Source organism: Rousettus aegyptiacus, unplaced genomic scaffold (assembly GCF_014176215.1).
Source record: "Rousettus aegyptiacus isolate mRouAeg1 unplaced genomic scaffold, mRouAeg1.p scaffold_m13_p_7, whole genome shotgun sequence".
Classification (NCBI taxonomy): Eukaryota; Metazoa; Chordata; class Mammalia; order Chiroptera; family Pteropodidae; genus Rousettus; species Rousettus aegyptiacus.
In genome coordinates, this window is record NW_023416310.1 from 28,681,202 (window position 1) to 28,704,220 (window position 23,019).

At 44.8% G+C, this 23,019-nt stretch overlaps 1 pseudogene; it reads right to left on the minus strand.

The window, feature by feature from the left end:
• Window positions 1-13,218: 13,218 nt before the first annotated feature.
• On the minus strand, window positions 13,219-13,337 carry LOC118606296 (annotated as a pseudogene).
• Between the last annotated feature and the right edge of the window lie 9,682 nt (window positions 13,338-23,019).

The following is a 23,019-nucleotide window of genomic DNA, read 5'->3' on the forward strand; positions in this document are numbered from 1 at the left end:
ATCTATATGACAGAAAGCAGATAATTGGTTGCCTGAGAATAGGTGGAGTGAGGGAATGAAGGGTGAATTATGAAGGAGCACTAGGAAGCTTTGCGGAGTGATAGACGTATTCATGACCTTGATTGTAGCAATGATTTATGGCTGTATACGTATGTCAAAACTCATCGGATTATATTCTTAAATATGTACAGTTAACTATACATCAATTATAATTTAATAGACCCTTCTTTTTAAATGAGGAAAAGAAAGAAGGGAAAACCCACCCTCTGTCATTAATAGGCAATACAAGGGAACAGCTAGAATGTGGGCTGTGGAAGCTTCACTAGGTTTGGATTCAGGCTCTGTGTACGACTTAATAGTTGTGACCTGACCAAACCATGTGATCTCTCTAAGCCTTGCTTTCTTCATCTGCGAAATGGGGATAATGATGGTGTTCTAAAGACAAAATTGATTGAAATTTGTAAAGACTTGAAGCAGTAGCTAAAGAATGAGAAACGTTGGTTATCATTATCATCACCATTTGTAAAGTTAGTCATTGAAATGCGAGGCATTTCAGTGGAGATTGGCATCCAGATGGGTGGATGAAAAGGAGTAGATAAGAAATCAAGAATTTGAGTCTGACTGGGATAGCCTGAAGTCCTACCACCCCAAGGAATGGTGTTTTGCAGCAAACCTCTGCAGAGCCTGAGCTCTTTCCCCAGGGTTAGTCAATTTAAAAACTGCAGGGGGAGAGGGACAGGCTGGTGCACCTGGATGAAAGTGTGTGGGTGATCAGAGCACTCAGTCCCCGTTCAGGAGAATAGCCACCGGGCAGCAGTAATACCACTGGGGGCTGACTATTCATGGTAAGGGCTGCAAAATCTGCAAAGAAGAATACAAGCTTGGGTGGAAATACTGAACTAGAAGTGTTAGAGGCTGGGAAGGGGAGATAGCTGGTCAAAAACCCATTGCCAAGACAAAAAAGCACAAATCTGGTAAAAACATGGAATCAGCAATCAGAGCTATAGTGGGATTCAGCTGGCCAGAAGCCTGGGTCTAAACAATTTTATTCTCTGGTAGGGGTTCATACAGAAGCAGGAAGGAGTAAAGAAGTGGGAGTGAATAAATAGGTGAGTCAGGCCAATGCCTCCGTCTCTGAGAAGGCTTAAGCCAGAGTTAGTAACACTGCCTGGTGGAAAGACGGCTCAATTTGAAAGAACCTCAGCAAAGGGCAAGGGCTGTTAATAGCTAATGGGTCAAAATCCAGCTCCACTGCTATGCTGGTTACATGCTGCATTTGCCCCTGTTCTTCCTCTTCTGTTCTGTTCTGTGCCCAGGTGGCTGGCCTCTAGACTGCATCACCTGGGTTCTGGATGGGGTTGGCCAATGGAAGGCATGGGAGAAATGAGAGAGCTGGAGAAAAGAGAGGTCAGGTATTTTTTCCCTTATTCCCTCCTTGCTGTGGAGCCGGTCCTGGTGGCTGTGTCCTTCCATGACTCTAGGTCCACACCCATAGTCCAGTTCTCATCTATCTCTGGCCTCACTCTTTCCATTCCTTAATCCTTCAGGGGGGTTGCCCAAGGGGTTGTCAGAGCTTCCTGCTATTACTCCATCTGTGGTGCCTTATCAGCTCTTGCTTATCTCTTAACCCTGCCCTCACCTCTCTAGGTGAAATCTCTTAGAACTGTATTCAGTGGATCTTACCCCTACCAGAACCTGCCTGATACAGTTGCTGGTTAGCTATGTTAATAACCCAGGGCATCAATCTCTGGGCCTACTTTCTCATCTGAAGGTTGGGGTACTAGAAGTTGTGAGGACTGGAAGAGGTACTGCACGTAGTTCGGCACTGCTGTTATCTCCTGTGACACTCCAGTAAAGTGCCCTCAGGATGATGACTCTGTAGGTCTCCTAGTCCCTTTCCCGGCTCCCTGAGGCTTTTTTCCCCTTAGAGAAACCCTGCTGACTCAGACTGAAGGAGAGAGGAAAAACGTCCCTCTGGCTCCTCATCATACAGGCCCACAGGCCTGGGAAGGCAGGAGGGGCATTCTGCCAGCCCAGCACATCCACCGTCCCCTGACAAAGGTCAGCCTGCCTGGAATAAGGAAGTACATGCCCACAGCCAGGGAAGGTAAATCCAAACCCAAAAATACAGGGACTGAGCATTTCAGTCCACATGGGCTTCCAGCGTCTACTTTTTATGAGGCAATCAACCATTTAAATAGCTCTACTTTGGAACCTGCCAGTTCTCCTTGAATGGCTTAAGAGAAGATACTGCTAATAAGAGCTCCAGGAGGACTGGAGAGCTGGAGGATGAGGCTTGGGCACCTTTGCCTAGAAGTTGCAAGTTTCCTCTGGGGAAGGATGGAGGCTTCAGAGGGAATAACTGCCCCTAGAAATAGCAGCCCCTAGAAAGCATGCCATGAGGTGGGTGCCCCTGGGGAAGATTCCAGGGTTCAGGCTGGACAGCCTGAATCACAGGTACTAAAGGTCAATTGTGAAGAAGAAAGAAATTATTTTTTGTAGGGGGCAGGGAAAGGGAGGACTATACGTGGTGGTCAGAAGTATGGCATGGAGTCCCAAGTTTAAATCCTGGCTCTGCCATTTATTTGCTGTTCGACCTTGGCAAATGTACTTACCACCTCTGTGACTCAGTTTGGTTACCTGTAAGACAGAGATAATAGTAATAGTATACCTGTCTTATAGAGGTTTTGTGGTGATTAAATGAGATAATATATGTACTATGCTTAGCATGGGGCCTAGAACATGGTAAGTGCTTTAAAAATTAGCCATTATCAAGAACGTTACCTCTACATCCATTTCTTTTTCTCTGGCCACCTTTTCCCCAGTTCCAAAGAGGGCAAGGTTCTTTGGGAGATTAACATGTAATAACTTGACACCAGCTTCTGGGAGGGTGATACAGTGACACAAATTCTGGACCCAGATCAACTCACAACCCAGCCCAGCTCTCTCCAGTGTCCAGAGGCTGCTGGAGGAAAAGGGCAGAAGCTGAGGAGAACTGAGTGATTGGCGCCAAGTGAATCATGTGCAAACAGCCCACAGAACAGGGCTAATGGCTATTGGTCCCTTTGAGACAACACCTTGAGTACTCTTTGATACAGGACTGGCGAAGCTGTAATCTGACTACACATCCCTTTGTGGAAGACAAAATAGTCAGAAAAGGGTCTCAGTTTCAAAACCCATCAACACATAAATAATACAATCTGCTGATGTTAGAAAAAAGATGTGTAGCAAGAGAGAGGGTGGTGCCAAAGGAAGAGGCCAGTTGGTTCCCAAGAGGGCTCCTAAGGCCATAGAACACCCTGATGAATTTTCCAAAGTCTGGGCTACCCCTCATCAGGCTCCAAAACTTGATGTGGTCAACAGGCTCAGAGTGGATTGGCTTTTAGGGATAGACTCATATCAACCAAAGTCATAAAACTGATATATAAACCAGAATGGTAATTCTTCCTTCCTTCCTTCCTTCCTTCCTTCCTTCCTTCCTTCCTTCCTTCCTTCCTTCATCTCTTTTTCTTTTTTTCTTTCTTTATTTCTGATATTTAATGAATACCTACTACATGCTAGACAACTATAAATAAAACACAATCTTTTATCTTATAGAGTATACATTCTAGCTGAGACTCAGAAGACAAGCCACCAACTGGGAGAAAAATACTTACAAAAGATATATCTGAAAAGAAATGTTAACCAAAGTATGCTAAGAACTCTAAAAACTCAACAATAAGAAAATTGGGCAAAAATTGGGCAAAAACAAAACAAAACAAAACAAACCCAGATACCTCACCACAGAAAATACAATGGCAAGTACGCATATGAAAAGGTGCTCAACATGATATGCCATTAGAGAACCGCAAATTAAAACAAGATTATACTGCATACCTATTAGAATGGCCAAAATCCAAACCACTGATGACATTAAATGCTGGCGAGCAAGTGGAACAACAGAAATTCTCATCCATGATGGTGGGAATGCAAAATGATATAACCACTTTGGAAGACAGTATGGCAGTTTCTTACAGAATTAAACATACTCTAACCATATAATCCAGTAATAATTCTTCTTGGTATTTAACCAAAGGAGTTGAAAACTTACCTTTACACAATAACCTACACATGAATGTTTTTAGCAGCTTTACTCATAATTGTCCAGACTTGGAAGCAACCAAAATATCCTTTAGTCGGCGAATAGATACATAAACTGTGGTACAGTCATACAATGGAATATTATTCAGCACTAAAAATGAATGAGCTATTAAGCCAAGAAAAGACATGGAGGAAACTTAAATTCATATTACTAAGTAAAAGTAGGCAGTCTGAAAAGCTACACATTATATGATTCTGACTACATGACATTCTGGAAAAGGTGAAACTGGAGACAGTAAAAAGTTCTGTGGTTTCCATGGGTTTGGGGGAGAGAGAGTAACAAATAGACAAAGCACAGAGAGTTTAGCACAGTGAAACTCTTCCTTATGATACCGTAATGGTGGATACAGGTCCATAAATTTGTCAAAACCCACAAAATGTACAACAAAAAGATTAAAGCCTCATGTAAACTGTGGATTCAGGGTGATGATGATGTGACAAAAGTATCTCACTGGTGTGTGAAGAGAGGTTGGCGAAGGTGGAGGGCTTATGTGGAAACACTGTACTCTCAGCTCCACTTTGCTGTGAACCTACCTAAACACAGAAAACACACGCACACACACCCTTTCATTCACTCTTTGCTGATTTTCTAGTTACAGTCTCACAGGCCAACTTCATCCCCCAGTTCTTGACTTCTTCTTTATACCTATCTATATAAATCAACCAGAGGGAGCTAATATTTCCTAGTGATGAATCAAAGAATAAAATAATCAAGAAAGAGTGAGAAGTTGCAGTCTCTGCTCCCAGCAAGTAAATAGATAGACAGACAGACAGATAGACAGACAGACAGATGATAGATAGATAGATAGATAGATAGATAGATAGATAGATGGATGGATGATAGATAAAAAAGAGAAAGAGAACATAGAACATGGAACGTAGACTGAAAAAGCCAGTCCTGCACATTTACATAATGTTTTGGCCTTTCCAGGAACCATCAGGAACCATGATTTTCCTTCAAAGCATCTAAAGGCAAATAGCTAACACTTACTGACCATTTTCTATTTGCCAGGCACTAATCTAAAAACCTACATGTGATGCGTAGTGTGGCAAGTTGTATTTTTCAAAAACAGCTGCCACAATATGTTCTAGTCAACACACTCTTATGTCGTGCTGTGACATTCCTCTTGTTGAGTGGTGGGATCTATGGCCCTTCCTTTGCAACTAGATGGGAATTTGTGACTGACTTCATCAGGAGAGCATGTCAAAAGTGAAACTACATGACTTCCAAGGCTGTCATAAAAATGTCATGTACTTCTGCCTTGCTCTTAAGATGCTTGTTTTGGGATACGAGCTACCACGCTGTGAGGAAGCCCAGGTCACACGAAGAGACCATATATAGGAGTTTTGGCTGACAGGTCCAGCTGGGCTCTCAGCCAACAGCCAGCATCAAGGGCCCCACATGTGAATGAGGATGCCTTTGAAATGACTCTAGCTCTAGCTCCAGCCATTATCTGGCTGACATTGCATGAGAAACCCTGAGCAAGAATTACCTAGATGAGAGAGATAATAATAAAATAATTGTTTTTTTAAGCCACTGAATTTTGAGGTGATTTGTTACACAGCAATAGATACTAGGACACATGGTTATTTCAATGAAGATTTGATTGCCTATGTCTGCTACTGAAGTGTAAGCTAAAAAAAGGTGGACACTGAGTTTCTCTCATCCACAGCTGTACCCTAGGGTCTAACAAAGAGTACATGTGCATCAGACTTTGTTAAATGAGTGAACATATCATCGTTTTTGATTCTTACGAACCCCTGTTTGAAGTCAGTAAGGTAGGCACTCTTATCATATTTGTAGTTAAGAAAAACTGAGCCTAGAAGGTCAAGTGACTTACCTAAAGCCAGTAATTGCCACAGTAAGAATAAACCCCACGTCTCCTGACTCCACTGAGTGGTGTTTTTCTCCTGTGCCATGCTGATGTCAAGCAGATTCCATATTTACAGCTCTGTGTGACTGTCCTAAACTGGGGTGGTCCTCTGGAATGATGGCTTCCACGTAAATCCAAGCTTGGCATTCTTCCTGAAACAGGTAGTCTCTACATGAGGTTTTGAGGCAGGCACAGACTATGGCATGGCTTTAAGAACTGAATAGGGAATTCCAGGAGAAAAAAAAAATGCTCTTTGAGTGACTTACAGCCTGAAGTAAACAGGGCATGCGCAGAGTTGGCGATGGCTCTCTTAGCCAGAGAGAATAGGCAAGAGAAGTCTGGGATTAGTGAAAATAGGGAGATCAAGGGCTCGAGATGTAAGGAGGTCTCTCTTGAGCTCCACATCTGCTGAAACCCTGAGTTGTTCATCTTCTGGCCCAAAGCAACTAGTGGTCCAAGGAGAGAAGTTGGGCCCAGGAAGAGATCTCTGTTCCTAGAGCAACCATACATTGATGAAGAAGATGACATGACTCCATCTATCCCGGAAATGGAGATTGCAGACTAGAAAAGGGGAAAAAACATAATGCATTTTCTCCTTTATTCCCTTTCTTCTGGCCTTCTCAAAGTTGACATCTCCATTTTATGATAACCAGGATTTCTGTTGAATCTTGGCAACAAAGTTCAGGCTTTTATTAGTGTGCAGTAAAAATGGCATTGACTTCAGTAACAAATAAATTAAATCCTGGTTGGCTTGGAGTTTAACATCTTGGCCTTTCTAAGTTTACTTGCCAAGTGATTTACTTCCTTAGCTCCTTTAACCCATTATCCCCAGCAACTGACCTTTCAGTGGATGTCATTTATCTTACCTCCAGGATACAGATCACAGACAAACCTGAAAATGTGTCTTAGAAACGATCCATAAAAATTAAATGTGTTTTAGACATGTATACCACGGAGGGTTGAAAAATAGCGTCGGTGATAAGACATGGGTGCACTCAGAGATCTGGGGCCAGTCCTCATTGTGGCTGTGCACCAGTCCTCTAAACTTCTTGGAGCCTCAATTTCCCCACCTGTCAAAATGGTAATACTGTCACATTAGCATGGAGAACTGCTCCCTAAAAATAAATTCCATCCTAAAGTATTTAACTTCACTCCATAAGAATTTACTGACTACATTTCATGAACAGATTGAGATCCTCAATGGAATACAAAATGTAGTCCCTGTTCTCAAGACTCTAAGGAAGATAAGATGCATATGGAATGACAGCCAGCCTAAGGCTACCAATAGTGGCAGAATGGATTGTGGAGGTAATAAATGTGATGGGTAAAGCAAGCTGCATGGAAGAAGTGAAACTTGTGCATGTTGAAGGGTAGGCAAAATTTAAGTAGACAGACTGGAGTCATATAGATTTAATATACAGCAAAATCTTCAATAAGAAGTTTATTACATAAATATTTTGATATTTAAAGTCACAATATATTCCTAATCTGAAACTGCTCTGCAGGTAGACTGCATTATTTGTTCAAAGATATTTGCTACCACCTCTGCACAGCCCCTCCCTGGGGCCCCTCCCTGTGGGAAGATTAAACCTCCCAGCCTGCTGATGTCAGAGTTGGCCATGTGACTTCATTTCCCAATGGAAGTGATATACATCACATCTGAGCAGCTTTGAAAGCCACCAAATGGTTCCCCACACCCACCCCTTTAGTCTGGTTTTATTTTTTCTCTGTAGCTAGGATGTGGGTGACGGACTTAGAAATATCAGAGGAAGGAAGAAAAGGGAGAAAAGGAGAGGAGGGGGGACAAAGAATAAAGAAAAAAATAAGATTTGTTTCCTACATGTAGTCCAGGAAGCTCCTACAGCTCTGCGGGAATAGAGGTTGACTGCCCTCCCCTACTCTCATGCTATACCTTTAATGTCCTGGGGTCTTGCACCCTGGTTAAGGCTCCCCCACTGTGAAACTCAGGACAGAAAGTTGTAGAACTAACCTGATAAGTTAGCCCAGTAAAAAATGTCAAGCTGCCTGGATGTCCTGAGCCGGCCCTCTTTTCTATAGCTAAAGAGAAATTCTCCTGAGAGTGGGCTATCCAGAAAGAACATTGAATTGGGAGTTGAGGGACCTGGGACCCCAATCCTGAACTTGTCCCTGATCAACAGAGTGACCTCAAACAAGTCACATTACTTCTGTGACCCTAGGTTCTCTATCTATGAAATGGGAGTCGAAGGGCTGGCTCAGGACATCCAGCCAGCTCGTCATACTTCCCATAATGCCAAACACTTGCTCAGGTCTCGCCCTTCCAATCTACTCAACTCCTTTAGCAAGCTGAAGGACACTTCTTTTGATCACTTCGCTATAGATAGTAATTGCTCCAGAATTGTTCCTTTTCTTCATCTGCAGCAGAGGTGGAAGTAATGACCTAAGGTTCAATGACGTCTCTAGCTACTGGCTCGTGGCTCTGCAGAGCAGCTGGCGGTGGCGTTCCTGGGAAATGAGCTGGACACTGCTACAGTTTGGCTCTTTCCCTGAACAGCTGGTGTAGAGAACAGGGAGGGCAGGACAACCTCTGAGACTCTGGCCAACTACAGTGCATATTAAGGGCAACCCAGATGGCTGCTAGCCAACGACCCAGGTCTGTGTAATTTGCAAGCTATCGTTTCTCCTTTGAAGGTTTCTCTCTCCAGTATACGAGGAAGGTTTATCTCGTTCCATTTCAGCGCCTGCCAACCTGAGTGAGGCCTGAGCCTCTATCTTCACATGGAGACTATGAATCTACTCCCTCCCCAGGGTCGATCTGAGGCCCCTCACATGGGCTCCAGAACCACCATGCTTCCTTGAATGGACTGTAAAGGTAGAATTCTAAAGGAAGATTACATTCCTTTGCCCCTCTGTTCCAAGAATGAATACAGACTCTTCTCTTATTTCCTGAAAGCTGTGAGGTTAACAAAAGCACTGAAGGCTTAGGTTGGAAAAAGAGAGTAACAATTATAGAAGAAAACCAATTAAGTTGGAAGTTATCTACAGACTCTCCTGTAGTGCTCTTGGCGGAACTCCACTACCTGGAGTCCAGGCCCCATTACTCTATTTCCCCAAAAGAGAAGAGGAAAGCCTCTCTTCCACTGCGTGAACATTGGAAGGACTTCTGCAGTGAGCGGTAGCTCTGTCTGCCCTCTAGGAAGACAGTCTTCTGCATCAGTATACACGCCATTTGTTTCCTCATCTCAACCTGTCCATTCCAGAACCAGCTCTGTGCTTTCCTCTGCATAACCAAAAGCCCAGTTGTTTTTTTCCCAAAATGAAACCCAGTCCTTTCCCTTAAGTGAATTTGCCCTCTTTCTCTTGCTCAACAGAAAACAGCTGAGACTTTGGAACTACTGTGTCCCCTGCTTCGAGCCTTCTATATTGCAGGGGTAGCAAGATCCGATATGAGAGCACCCCATCAATAAGTAAAAATCAGACATAAACAACCATATTTGGACCAGTCATAATTGAAGGCAGAAGTGGCCAGGCAGACTTCAGAAGTAGGTGCTTTTATGACTCAAGGTTTTAAACTAAGCATAGAATTAGAATGGCCTTAGCACACGGCTTCCTCGGCCAGCAGGACCAAATTACCCCTCTGAATAAATAGCACTTGACATTGAAAATTGCCACATTAAATACCCAGCTCCTCTACCGATTACGGCAGCCTCCGGAGTTCTTCCAAATTGTCACCTAGGATGAATATGACAGCAAATAATGCTGTAAAATAAGTAATCTGCTCTATAATTATTTTAGCGGCTGCAACTGCCAACCAGCAGGATCACTTATGAAAAAGGATGCAGTCGTTCCTTATTAAAAATGCATGAATATACAGTCTCTTGATTGTGGAAATAATCAGCAGACTATCTAATGTAACAAGACTTAGCCACAGAAGAATTAATTAGGGCGAAATTGATTAAGGAGAAGAGGGTAAAAATCTATCTGTGATGATTCAAGCTTCGATTAAACTCAAGCATTAATTCTCACATTCTTTTCAAATTAAGAGCCTCATCTAAATGCTCCACATTAATATTCCAACATGCCCCACCCTTCCTTAACCAAAGAGAAATGCAGACATTTCTAATGAAAGCTAAATCCTGTTCTTGTTGACTGTAAAGCCTCTGTCCTGAGGATCTCAGGAGATTGGAGCTTTTGTTATTATTTTAAATAAAAGCACAGGGTGGGGTGGGGGGGTAGTGAAATCCCCGAATTCATTCTGGCCTTAAACACTTAGGATTTTCTTTAAGAGATTTCTCCAAAGGTAAAGGAGGCATGCAACACAAATAATTATGTGACAGCCTCCTGAATTCTCTTTTCCTTGCCATAACCTGCTCTGGTACAGAGAAGGGGACCTTGAAGGGGTCATATATTCCATCCCTTGCCCTGAGACCAATCTGTATCTAGCATCTCCCGAGAGGCCTCTGGCCCGCCTGGGACACCACGACTCCCTTGGCAACGAGATCAGGCAGTAATATATTTCCAGCTCTAGCTCATCCACCCCCTCCTTCTCTTGAAGCCTTTTGAAGAATGTGAGGAGAAGCTTCCTGCATCATTGATTTTTCTCTTTTCCTTGTCCTCCATTAGGAACCCACCTTGTGGTTCCTGGCTCTCCCCGTCCAAACCGTGCTTATGTTTCACAGGGTCACTGACCTTTTCTTCCTCCTCCAGTGACTGCTGTCTTTGCAGCTCTTCTTCCATTGCCACCTTGGTTTTTGTCCCCATGGCTGTTACAGTTAAGTACATCTTTTGTCTGGGCTGGGACAGGCACCTCACGGCTGAGAAGCACCCTAGAAGGCTCTCGCTGTCCCTCCGCCTGCTGCGCTCCTAAACTATCCCATTTAGGGGAACCCATTCGAATCAAGGTGCTCCGAGGTGGGAGAAGTCAGGGTGCCAGCCTTATCAATGAAATGTGGGGAGAAAGAAGTAAAGAAGTAATTTCAAGCCCTCTGTTCAGCCTGAACCTGATCTTGTTTTCTCTTTGCCACCCTGGGAGGTAGTCACATTCTCATTTGACTCTCAGGAGACAGAACTGTACACAGAGACCTTCAAGAAGATTCTCCCGCCACCTTGGGGAGTCCAGCCAGGTTCCCTGTGGAGTTTGCCAAACAATGGTCAGGGGAGAGGGTATCCCAGGCAAAGGGAACAGCATAAGGAGGATCTGGGATAGCATAAATGTGGCGGGCTTCAGAATTTCCTGGGCCTACAAGGAAGGTGCTATTTATACTTATGACCAAATACCCATGGTGTCCCCTCCTGACACAGCCTTATGTGCTGGTCTCAGCTGCTTCAAGCATAGCTGGGCAGATGTTGGTGGAAGAATTCAGCCACCGGGGAGCTGTAGGACTACCATTGCTGAGAAGTCCAGACACTGCTTCCCCTCAAGTTAAGCTGAGCTCTCCCTCAGGGCACAGCCATACTGTCCTGAGTCTGTGCCCACCTCTGGCCTCAGGTTCACCCTGAGTGAGTTTGAATGACAAAGGAGAAATAAGGTGAGGTGGTAGCCCCCATCTTTTCTCTCAGGAAACTCCTTTACCTCTATGTAAATTTGTGCATGCAAATAGTCATGGAAGGGCAGGGACCCCTAAGCAGCCCAGCTCTCAAATGCAAATAGTTATGGACAGGGAGGGATGGTCACCCTAACGACACCCATTCACAGAGCTCCAGGGAAATGTCCTGTGCCCTCCACTAAAGTGACCATGGCCATAGCCAGCCCTCTCCCCCTCCTCTCCCCCCACCCTCTCTTACTTGATTCTTCACTCTTTCCCTCAATTCAGTTGTAAGCAACCTGGTTCTGAGGACCTACCTGGGACTTTAACTTTGTCCTAGGTACCAAGGACAATGCAGGAGAAAAAGATGTGCTCTCTGCCCTTGAGAACTTCACAGGTGGCAGCAGGATGACATTAACTCAACTGAAGCAAGTGAAAAATCATAGTAGATGGCTGTATCATAAAGCATTAAATTGGATGTCTCCAATTTAACACCAGATAAAATCAGAGAAAAGGAGCAATCCTTGGGATGTGGGTTGGGGTGTTCTGAGTGGCTCCAGGAAGTAGGTGGGACTTGAATTTAGCCTTGAAGCTGAGTTGGCATCATGTGGATTGAAGCGAAAGAGAAAAGATTCCAGGGAAGAGTGGGACTGAGCAAAGGTGGAGGCTGCAGGGCAGCTGGCGTCAGGAAAGCTTAGGGAACCTTAGGCCTGGCTGCAGGAGAAGGTACTTGCTGGGGGAAAGGGACACCAAGCTTCTTATGGCCTCGAATGCTAGCTTTAAAGGTCTGAATTTAAGCCTAGACTGTTGGTTCTCAAGTTTTGGTGTACTATTGTGTTACCTAGGTACTGATTAAAATAAGGGCCCCAGGCCCCAGCCTCAGTAGGTATGCAGCATTTAAACAAGCACCTTGGTGACTTTGATGGTAGCCCACAGGCGCGTTTGCTGAAGGTCCTCTTCTCACCATCTTTGTCCCTCCTGTGGGTAAAGCTGGGCTTTGTTTGCACCATGGAAACCACCAGGCCACAGTGGGCTCCCAGCTTCTGCAAAGATGTTGAGCCTTGTCTCCTAGGAACCTGGAGGCCTGCCCAGGGAGGAGTTGTTTTGACTACACTGTAGTGAAAGGGAAAACAGCCCTGCTGAACCTGGAACTGCTAGATTCATTCCTGTAGAAGAGTAGAGAAGCTGCCCAGACCTTGGGACCATGTGTGGCCCCTTCTTGAGCTAGTCCCCACCCCCACCATTGGAGGGGGAGCCAACAAAGAAATATGTTTAATAGAGATATTTTTATGTTATAAAAGCCTTCAGCTCTAGGTTCCTTTAAATAGCTATCTCCCCTTTGCACTGTAACAACAGTGAATCCAGATCCACCCTTTAATAAATGCATTTTATGGCTAGTTACTTGAGCTCTCTTTTACCATTTGCAACAACATGTAAGGATCTAAAGGTTATTATGTTGAGTGAAATAAGTCAGATAGAGAAAGATAAATACCAGATGATTTCACAAATATGTGGAACCTAAGGAACAAAAGAAAAAAATGTATTTTATGGCAAGTTACTTGCCCTCCCTATTAAACCTGTTTTTGCTTAACTTTTCAACCATTTTTTTTTTTTTAAGGTGAGGCAACCCTTGGTTGACCTCATAGATCGCAAGGAACTTGTCGGCTTACAATCCCTTATTTTTTAATTTTATGTTTTTATGTCTACGGCACCTGGTCTTCCTAGGTGGCCTCCCATCTAAGTACTAACTAGGCCCGACCCTACTTAGCTTCAGAGATCAGACGGGATTGGGCTTATTCGGGGTAGCATGGCTGTAGACTAACTTCTCAACTTTTTACTGGGAAATTTTCAAACCTAGAGAAAAGTTGAAAGGATAGTACAGGAAAATCTACATAGACATACCTTGGAGGCATTGAGGATTTGGTTCCATATCACCACGATAAAGCAAGTATTGCAATGAAGCAAGTTGTAATCTTTTTTCTGGTGCAGGGGCTTGCCTTTAATTTGTAAAAATGCCAGCATTTGTGAAGTGCAATAAAACAAGCTATGCCTATATTTACAAAGATTTACATTTACAAATGTTAACATTTTACCATTTGCTTTCTTTTCTCTTTTTAAATAAATAGATGTATATTTATATTTTTTATATACATATATACATTTCTTTTTGTAAACGCATTTGAATGTCACAGAATCATGATACTTCACTCCGAATACTTAAGAATCAGGACATTCCTCCTGTACCAGGAGAGTATTATCACACCTAAGGAATTTAACATTAATGCAATAATATCAGCTGACTTATGGAGGATATTTAAATTTCCCCAATTCTTCCAAAATACTCTTTGTGGCTTCTTAAAAAATCCCAGAGACAATGAAGACTCACACGGTATATTCGTTATGTCTCTTTTGTTTCCCTTAATCCAAAACAGTCTCCCTACCTTTTTTTTTTTTTTTTTTAATAATGATACTGGCATTTTTGAAGAGTCCAGATGAGTTATCTTGTAAAATGTCCCACAATCTGAATTTGTCTGATTTGATTTAGGCTATATATTTTGGGGCAAGAATGTATCACAAAGGTGATGCTATGTTTGTTCTGTGGCATGCCATTGTGTTGGGGAGCATGCCATGTCTGTTTGTCCCATTAGTGATAATGCTATGTTGGAGAGCTTAATTAATGTGTGTACCAAACATTCTGCTGCTTAGTTTAATTTAACCAAGAACTGTGCAACTCTTATTAATCAAGTCAGTCAGATTATAAAGTGCTTGAGGGTAAGAACTGAGCTTTTTCCTTTTGAAAATGCTTTACAGTTTACAAGACTTTCATACAGATGACCTCATTTGCTTCTCAGACACTGCTGAGGGAGCTATCTTTATTCCCATTTTACAGGAATATAAAATCTTACAGGAGCCTGACACTGAATCCCAGATCTGCCCTTTAATAAATGTGCTTTAGGGCAAATTACTTAACCTGTCTATTATACCTCTGTTTGCAAAACAAACCTTTGTTCATAAGATGAGGATAATGATATCTTCCTCTCAGAGTTGTTATGAGGACTAAGGGTACTGAAAATGAAATGCTTGACATAGTGCTTAGCACTTAAAGAATGCTCAGATAAATGAAAGTGCTGTGTATAGAGGTAAACAGATTACACATACATATACAGTAAACAGGCATGTGTATACTGATGCTCAGGAAGGTAAGGGTCTGGCCCGTGGTCATTCAGCTAAACAAAGAGCAGAGCCCAGATTCAAGCCCCAGCTGCCTGATTCCAGAACCAAAGCCTAGGTCCGTTCTCTACACACCATCCTGCTGGCAATGGGCCAGCCAGTGTCCTTTGTAGAAACCATTTGATCAAAATCATTTGAATGGTATGTGAAATTAGACTTGATTTCAAACATCTTATTCACACCTAATTTCAAGATGCATAAAGCAAGGCCCTGCTGCTCTGCTTCTACAGGGTTGGCCAAGGGGTCCCACACTAATGCCTTTTCTTCCCAGAACTCTGCCAGTGCACTGCCTTCGGTTTATCGTCAGTCACTTGGCAGTCTCACATCCCCAAACTCACCACATTGAACAACAGTCATCGTGTGCCCGGAGGCTGCTTGTTGTGGCTGGACAACACTATGTGTTTGACCCCAAACATTCCCCTGAGCTGCTCCTGCAGAGTGATTGGTCTGGAATGGGGACAAGACTAGAGAATGGGCCTTGGTTGAAAAGGGGAAGCTTTAGGGATACCGGCCAGGCAGAAGTCCCTGACAGCGCCCCATGATTTTCACTGGAAATTCCCATTCCTACTTTCTCTGAAGCACCCCACCCAATCTCATTCTACAGAAAGGAAATCCACAGCAGCGACAGCAGCAAATCATTCTGAATCAATTGTCTTTGTCCCATATGGTAGGATGGGCCTAGTTAAGAACTAGTCCCTCCCACTGGGACTGTGAAATGAGGGTTTGCTGTTCAGATGTATATCTGGAATCCAAGGGAAGGAAAGATCACTTCTGGTGAAGATTTCACAGAGGTGGTGAGCCTTGGGGGAGGGATGGGTTGGGGTTGGCTAGTCAGCGGGGAGAAGGAAGAGCAGTCCTTATTTTGGGGGAATGGGGCACAGAGCATTATTAAAGGCACCAAGGGAGGATGACAAAAAGCTTGGTCTGGGGATCGAAGGCTGGTGCATGCAGAGAAGGGTTAGGAGACAAGGACCAAGGAGGCAGGAACCACTCCCTTCCAGAGACAGAGCAGACAGACTGTGGCTGTGGAGCAGCTGAATATTTCATTGACGGAAAATTGGACGTGGTGGTGGTGCTTGGGATGTGGATTCTGATTTCATGGCTGGGTGTACCCAGATGGCTGACTGCACTGCTGGAGCGAGGCACTGCCCCCGCTCCGCTGGGTTTCCCAGCCCAGGAGGATGCAGACACTGACCTTCCTTCCCAGTGACATCAGTGAGTGCACATGCTCTGACTCTGGGAAGAGGAGATAACCCATTGTCTCACAGGCCTCGCACCCACCCAAGTTTCAGGTATTCAGGGGACATACATTTAGCACTTACTGTGTGCCAAGTATCACGTTAAACACAAAGGAGACACAGATGCCTCTGCCCTAATAGATAACTTGGGGACACAGACCCTCTAATGGGTCCCTAACTGTGGGAAGAAAAAGCAAGGCAACGTCCTGGGGGATAATAAACTACCTGAGCCTGAGGCTTCACAGAGGAAGGCCCCCTGTGCTGCTATGTTCCCCAGACAGAGAGGAAGGGGAAGGATGCTCACCAACGTTTTGTGAGGATTTAGTTTCAGCAAGGCATGGCATTAGGAGCTACTACAGCCTCTCATCCTCATTGGCACTGTATAAAGTAGATTTTATAATTCCTAACTGCACAGAACATATGCAAAAGAACCCATGTGAAAAAAAAACTTGAGATTGTAGGGACATTTAAAGATTTGGAGAGGACAAACCATTGGAGGTATAAAGGGGAAACGGGAAGAAATGAGTCTGGGAGGTGGATTGGGGCTTTGGCTACCAGGATAACAAATTTGGACTTTATCTACTTGGCAATGGAAAGCCTCCAAATGGTGTTGAAAAGGATGGTGCCAGTGTCCTCTTCCCTCCCCCTCCCCCTTGTCTCTAAATACTAAGCATTCCTCATATAAACAAACATTGACTAGTACACATTTACTGTGAGCCAGGCACTGGGGATGTGACCACTGACACAACAAGGGCCTATGCCCATGGAGTAAGAGAAGAAAAGTAGTAGAGGGAGACAGACAAGATCTACTAAACAAAGACACGAATAAACAAAAAATTGTGATATGTGCTGTGACAAAAATAAAACACATACACGGAACAGAGAGATGAGAAGTGGAGGGAAAGCTGCTTTCATTGGTTGTCTCCTCTCCTTTCCATTGAGCTACAGTAGTTATGGGGTACAGGGGTCCCAGGACAGAGAGTTGGGGGCAGGGGTGTTCAATTTCTTCCATTTCAAATCCTTTCCTAAAAGTAAGTTAAGTTCCTAGAGAACTCCACTCCATGCTTCTGCCGTTCTGGGCCACTTATGCTGTTCCTCCCCAAGACCCAGGAACGAGGTTCCTAGTTTCATCCATAGCCTAACCTGATTCCAGTGAAGACGAGGTCAGCCAGAGGCCTGGGATAAGGCAGCCAGAAGGAATGGTCCTTGAACCCCAGAGAGAGAAAGGAGGAGATCTTAAGGCCATGTAGGTGGATATTTAGAGAACATTTTCAGGGATGGGTTCCTTTTCCCTCACTCATGAGTCATCGAAGAATTTCATCCTCTTGGCAAACAATAGGGTTCTTTTTCTTCTGAACTGGTCCCTCTGCCCAGGATCCAATCTTGGCCATTCCTCCATGGGCATGGAGAAGACATATTAAACTCAAGCCCAAAGGTACTCAGAGAAACCAAGCCAGCCCAGGTCATCTCTTCAGCAGCTCACAGAATCTTGCGCCCTAGATGTCTCTCTTTTCCCTTCTCACCAATCTGAGAATGAGAGAAAAGCAAGTGGGATGCTGGCAGGGTGGCTTGCCATTCCCATTTCTGGACCATGTTGCTGAAGAGGCAAAAAGGGCTGTGGTGTGGACCTAGAAAGCCCAAGGAGTGGCCTCCTTGGAAATGAGCCGACCTGCTGGGAATGGCAAGCAGGTCGGACTGGTGGGGCTAGATACCAAGTACTGGGCCACTCTGGAAAGAGACTGGGGAAAGTAGGCAGATACTTGGATAGGGCTGAAGCAAGAGCCCAGCTCCTGACTGCTCTGACCTGAAGAGACTGGGGAGGAGCGAAGGAGAGGAGCGAGGAGTGAGGAAGCAAGTGAGGTTGGGGTCCTGGACTGGCTGCAACCCAGAAGCTACACTGGGAAATACACTAACATCAAGACTGGCTCCCAAGTTCAGAGAAGGGGGCGATCCATGTTGGACTGGTTATCATTTCCTTCCATCCCTCAGAGGAAACCCTGGCTACGTCTGGTCTTATTACAGCATTTTTGCCCTCTTATTTTCCTCAGGGAGCCTTGGAAACAATGCAGGGTCTCAGAAAATAAGTCGGTAGCTACTTCACTTGCTTAGAGGACCTCTTTCCACCCGACTTTGGCCATTTCCCAGAGGGGTCAAGAAAGAAGTGTTTCTGATTTCACAGAGCAGAACGTTATTCTTTGCCAAAGCTTGAGATAATGTAGAATTTGAGGCTACATGTGTGAAAGCTTGCCAGCCCCTCCTTTCAATTTTTTTGGGATTCCATCTCAGGCATCCATAAGCTGAATAATGAGGAATTGAGCACTTTTCTTCATATCTCTGTTTGTCTGTCTGTCTGTCTCGCGCTCTCTCTCTCTCTGCCTCTCTTTCTCTACACACACACACACACACACACACACACACACACACACACACCCCTTCCTCCACACCCATTTCTGAATTCTCTCTTTTTTGTCATGGTCTCCGGCTTTTCCTCCTTCTACCCCACCCCCCTTCTCAGCAGGAGCACAGGAGGACAAGAAAATGTTACTATGGGAGCCTCCTAGCTGCAGGAACTCGTTTCTCAGAAGGGGTAGTGAATGCAGACCTGGCCACAAAGTCACTTCTGCCCTGAGCCCATCTCTCAGTCTCACCAGGCCTGATGGGACCCAAGGAATGAAGGAATTACATCTAATGGCCTTCACCCAAACATTGCCCAGGATTGCCCTGGGGAGCTGGCTCTGTTGTTGTTTTAGGAGAAGGCTAACTTACTTCTTGTGGCAGGGGCAGCTTGTGGCAGGATCACCTTATCAAGGATCACCTGCTCTCAGGAGCTTGGAAACGGCACTTATAAAATGCAGATTCATAAATGAGGTGTCAGACGGTCCGCGAAGCCCCCAAAACTGAATGTACAAGTGTAAAGATATGCTTTTTTCCTAAGGATGAGGAAGATCTCATCCTGAGCCCATGGAAATCAGGGTTGAGCATCCTGAATGTACAGTTTCTTGGAGAGGCACCAAGACTTGAAAAAGAGACATTCTGTCACCTTTGGAGAGGAGACTCTTCAGTAGTCTCGCATATAGGGAGCAAGAATGAGGAGGATCCGTCCATGGCCTTGAATTCCCAAGGAGAGGCTAGAACGCCTTTCTGTGACATAGTAGCTCCAAAAGAGATGCTGTGCAGATCCCAAACTGACAAATCCTGGAAGCCTAAGGAATAACCCAACCCTGACCAACCCAGATAGTATCTGGGCATCCTTGCCTTCCCCAGCAGGATAAGGAGCCCAAAGCACAGAACCTGCTGCAGAACCAGGTCTAAGACAGCTCAACACCAAGCCCCAGGCTTCTCTGACCTCCCACTGAAGAGGGAACAGAATGGGGCCTCCACCCACCAGTCTCTGAGTCCCTTTAGCCCTCGGCATGGTAATTAACAGCAGAGAAGTCATGCATCAGCCTCAGCAAGCTAATGTGGCAGGAGCTCCCCTCTAACAACAGAGCTAATAAGAAATTTGCTAATGCAATTTATCACTTTAAAAAGCCATATGTCGGTGGAGATGAGCACGTCTCTGCAGCAGCCAGTATAATTGTCAGAGCAGAGCAGTGAGCAGCTCTGGGAAGGGGGTGAGGATGATGTCTTTACTGAATCAGTGGTGCAATGCAGCAGGCGGGGGCGGGAGGAGGGGCACAATTCTGGGCCAGAGGCCCCCAGTCCTTTTGGTTCCTGGGAAGTCCTCTCTGCAGGCCTGTTCTGAGGGCCTATTAAGAACCAGATGGACCCTGAGCTTCAGCCCCTGCTTGGTCCTGCACTGACAGCTTCTCATTCATGCTGCAGTATTAAAATAAGAAGTAGCTCTGTCTGTAGTGACAGAGGATCTAAATCTCAACCAGCAAGTGAAACCGCACCAGACCCATCTCGGGCTCCTGCCAAGGCAGGGCTGATACCTTGGGCAAATTTGCTTTTTTCTCCCAGACCCTTGCAATGACTCTATCAGAGGTAAGTAAAAAAGATTAGATACCTGTCTCTGTTCTCAGTTTAGACAAAAGGCAACTTGCTTTGAATGTCCACTGTTGAGCAAAAACAAAGAAAGGATTCTGGAAGGGGGGAAAATTGCTGTTGTGGGATTTTACTTCAACACTGACTCCAACTGTTTCCTCCTACAGAAAATTCATAGAGAAGCAAGTGAAGCAAGTGGCCTCTGTGGGAATGCAGCCCAGAGCTACTAGGAATGCCATGGAAAGGACTAAAAATGTCCATGTGTCTGGATCCCCACCGCTTTCTGGAATAGTCCTCACTCTTAGTTACTTGTGAAAATGAGGCGGGGCTGGGGAGAAGGATGAGGGAAGACAAGCTACCAATACCCAGAAAAATATCATGCCCAGTTTCAATCAATTCGACTTTCCTCTAAACCAAACATAGGCTCTAATTGTTCTCTGTCTTTTAAATTAATGCTTTGAATTTTGGTGGAGACATTAAGGAAGACAAAGCAAGAGGACCCAGGTAATTCCAGGATAGATAAAAACGAAAAGCAATGTTAGGGTCCTGGACAGCCCAGTGTGTGTCTACTACACCCCATATTCAAGAAGAGCCTCGTTCGACCTGTCAGTGAGAGCCTAGAGCAGCAGGCTTCCTTCATGTTTAAGACCTTCCTTGGCCTGATGATTCCCTTAGCCTCAGAGGTGATGGGCAAGGCCAGGCACCAGGAACTGGTGCAAATTTCTTTATGAGTCTCATCTGCAGGAGTGAGATTTTGCAGCAAGCCCTCCCCCCTGCCCCCACATACACACAAGACACACAATGTGTTGAAGCTGCCTGCATGTTTGTGTACAACCTGGAGGTAGTGGGCAATGGGCAACTCCCCTGGCTTCCTGGAGTGGCCTGACCAGCACCAGACAGAACAGCCCAAGCGGCACAGTGGGGAACACAACCTCCCAAGCTTGGCCCAAGGGCTCAGCAGCCAGGGCTAGGGAGCAAAGAAGAGCATCTGTTGTACCTACTCAAGCTGAAGAGGGTCCTGGGGGCCCCTTTATGTCCTCTTGAAAATGTACTTTTGTATCTAAGTTTCTATCCTCTTGTTTAAAAAATATTTTTTTCATTTTCCTGTTCTCCTCCCATGTTTATTTTTCCAACTCAATCTTAATACCATTTTTTCCAAGTTCAAAATAAAGATAATCCTGTTGATATTTGATTGGAATGGCACTGAATTAATAGATTCGCTGGGAAAATTTTTCACTTTTCTAAAATCGAGTCTTTCTGTTTAAGTTGGGTATATGTTTTCAATTAAATAAAGACTTATTGCTTGCTATCCGTGTACTTTTAAAAACTCCACATTGGCTCTGAATTACCTCCCTTAAAAGCTCAGTTGTCAAAGATCCTATAGACTCTTACTTACTAAGGGAATAACGTGTTACTTCTTTCTTGGTTTTGAAGTGAATTACATTCTAAAGGGGGCCTCCTAAGTGCCTTAACTTAAACCAAAAGGCACTGGGACAAATAGCCACCTCAAGGTGTCTTGGCCCGTGACCTTCAATTTAAACTCTGGTCCTGGTACCTCCTTCATTCTGGGTCTATACCACACACAGGGAGGTGGTCTCTACTCCAAAGCCCACTGGACAAAAACTCCCCTCACTTTTACCAGGTCGGTGAGTGCCTCCACTTCCCAGGAAGGAGAACCAAGGAATATAGACACCTACCTTTAAGGCATATGGTTTGTGGTTAACTTGAGAGCAGCTGCTCATGCAGATTCTTCTAGTTACAGCCTCACTCGCACCCCACTTTCAAACAATCCCTTTGCAGGGCCAGCTGCATGGGAGGAACCCATGTAGTTTAATGCTCTCCTGTTTCTGTCTTAGAATTCTTAATACTTTTGAACAAGGGACCCATAGTTTCCTCTTATGCTGGACCCTTTATATTACAAAGCTAGTCCTGCTCCTTTGCAACACTTGGAGGCTCAGAGACATCTGAGAGTAAGGAACAGCTCAGATCACACTCGTTGTCAGCTGACTTCCAAGCACAGGCATTTCCAGGTGCAAAGCTGGGCCCTTCAGCAAGCTCTGTATCCAGCAGTAGGGAAGGCCTCACTTCTGTCTGCAAGTAAGCCCAGCTGATAGACTTGTATGGGAACACATCATAGGGGACTCAAGGAGAATCCTCGGATCCTTTTTCCTGCTTGCTTCCCGTATCCAAGCTGTAATAGCCCACTTAGCAAATCCTTAGCAAACCTTGCTGTCATCTGGACTACCTCAGGCACAGGCCTGCTCAGTGTTTCCCGAGTTTAGGCTCCAGGAGTGAGCAAGCAGCCTGCGATATCTCTGCAGACCTCTGCCTCTTTCAAGACCTCCCAGGAGTGGCCAGCAGAAGAGAGTACTTCCAGACCATTAACAGGAGCACATCTGGTCTCCTGGGCCAGAGGGAGCCATCATGGTTGGAGAAGAGAAGGACCTGAGCTCCTGGGCCATAATCCATGAGAGTTACTTAGCCACCAAGCAGTGCACTTGGGGAGGAGGGAGTAGTAAGGCTCTAGCCAGGAAAGCTCAGGGCCACATGAGCCTAAGAAACCTCAGGATATCCCTCCTCCTGTCCCCTCAGCCAGGAGGATGAAGCCAGTTTGGACAATAAAGGTTTCAGGGCCCTGCTGGGAGGCTAGGGGCTCAAGGAATTCCCTAGGGACATTCACTTTTCTAGGAAGTCTTTTTTCGGGACACTTGCCCTCGAGGATTCTGGCTGCAAGAGGAGTCATTTTTGTAATTGCCTAACTGGATCGGTAGAAAGAAAATGTTAACTACTTCTTTAACTCCATCCCTCCATTTATATATTCATCCCTTCATTAATTTAGCACTTATTGAATGTTTATTTAGAGATCAACTGCGTTAAGTGCTATGAGAACTACTGAGAAATATAAGACTGCTGAAAAATGGTCTGACCTCTTGGAACTTAGAATCTGGATGTGGTCAAAATTTGTACACAGGAAACAATCAGTGGAATATAATACAATCAAATGGAATATAGAATCAGTGCTGGATTATGTTCTAAGACAGTCAG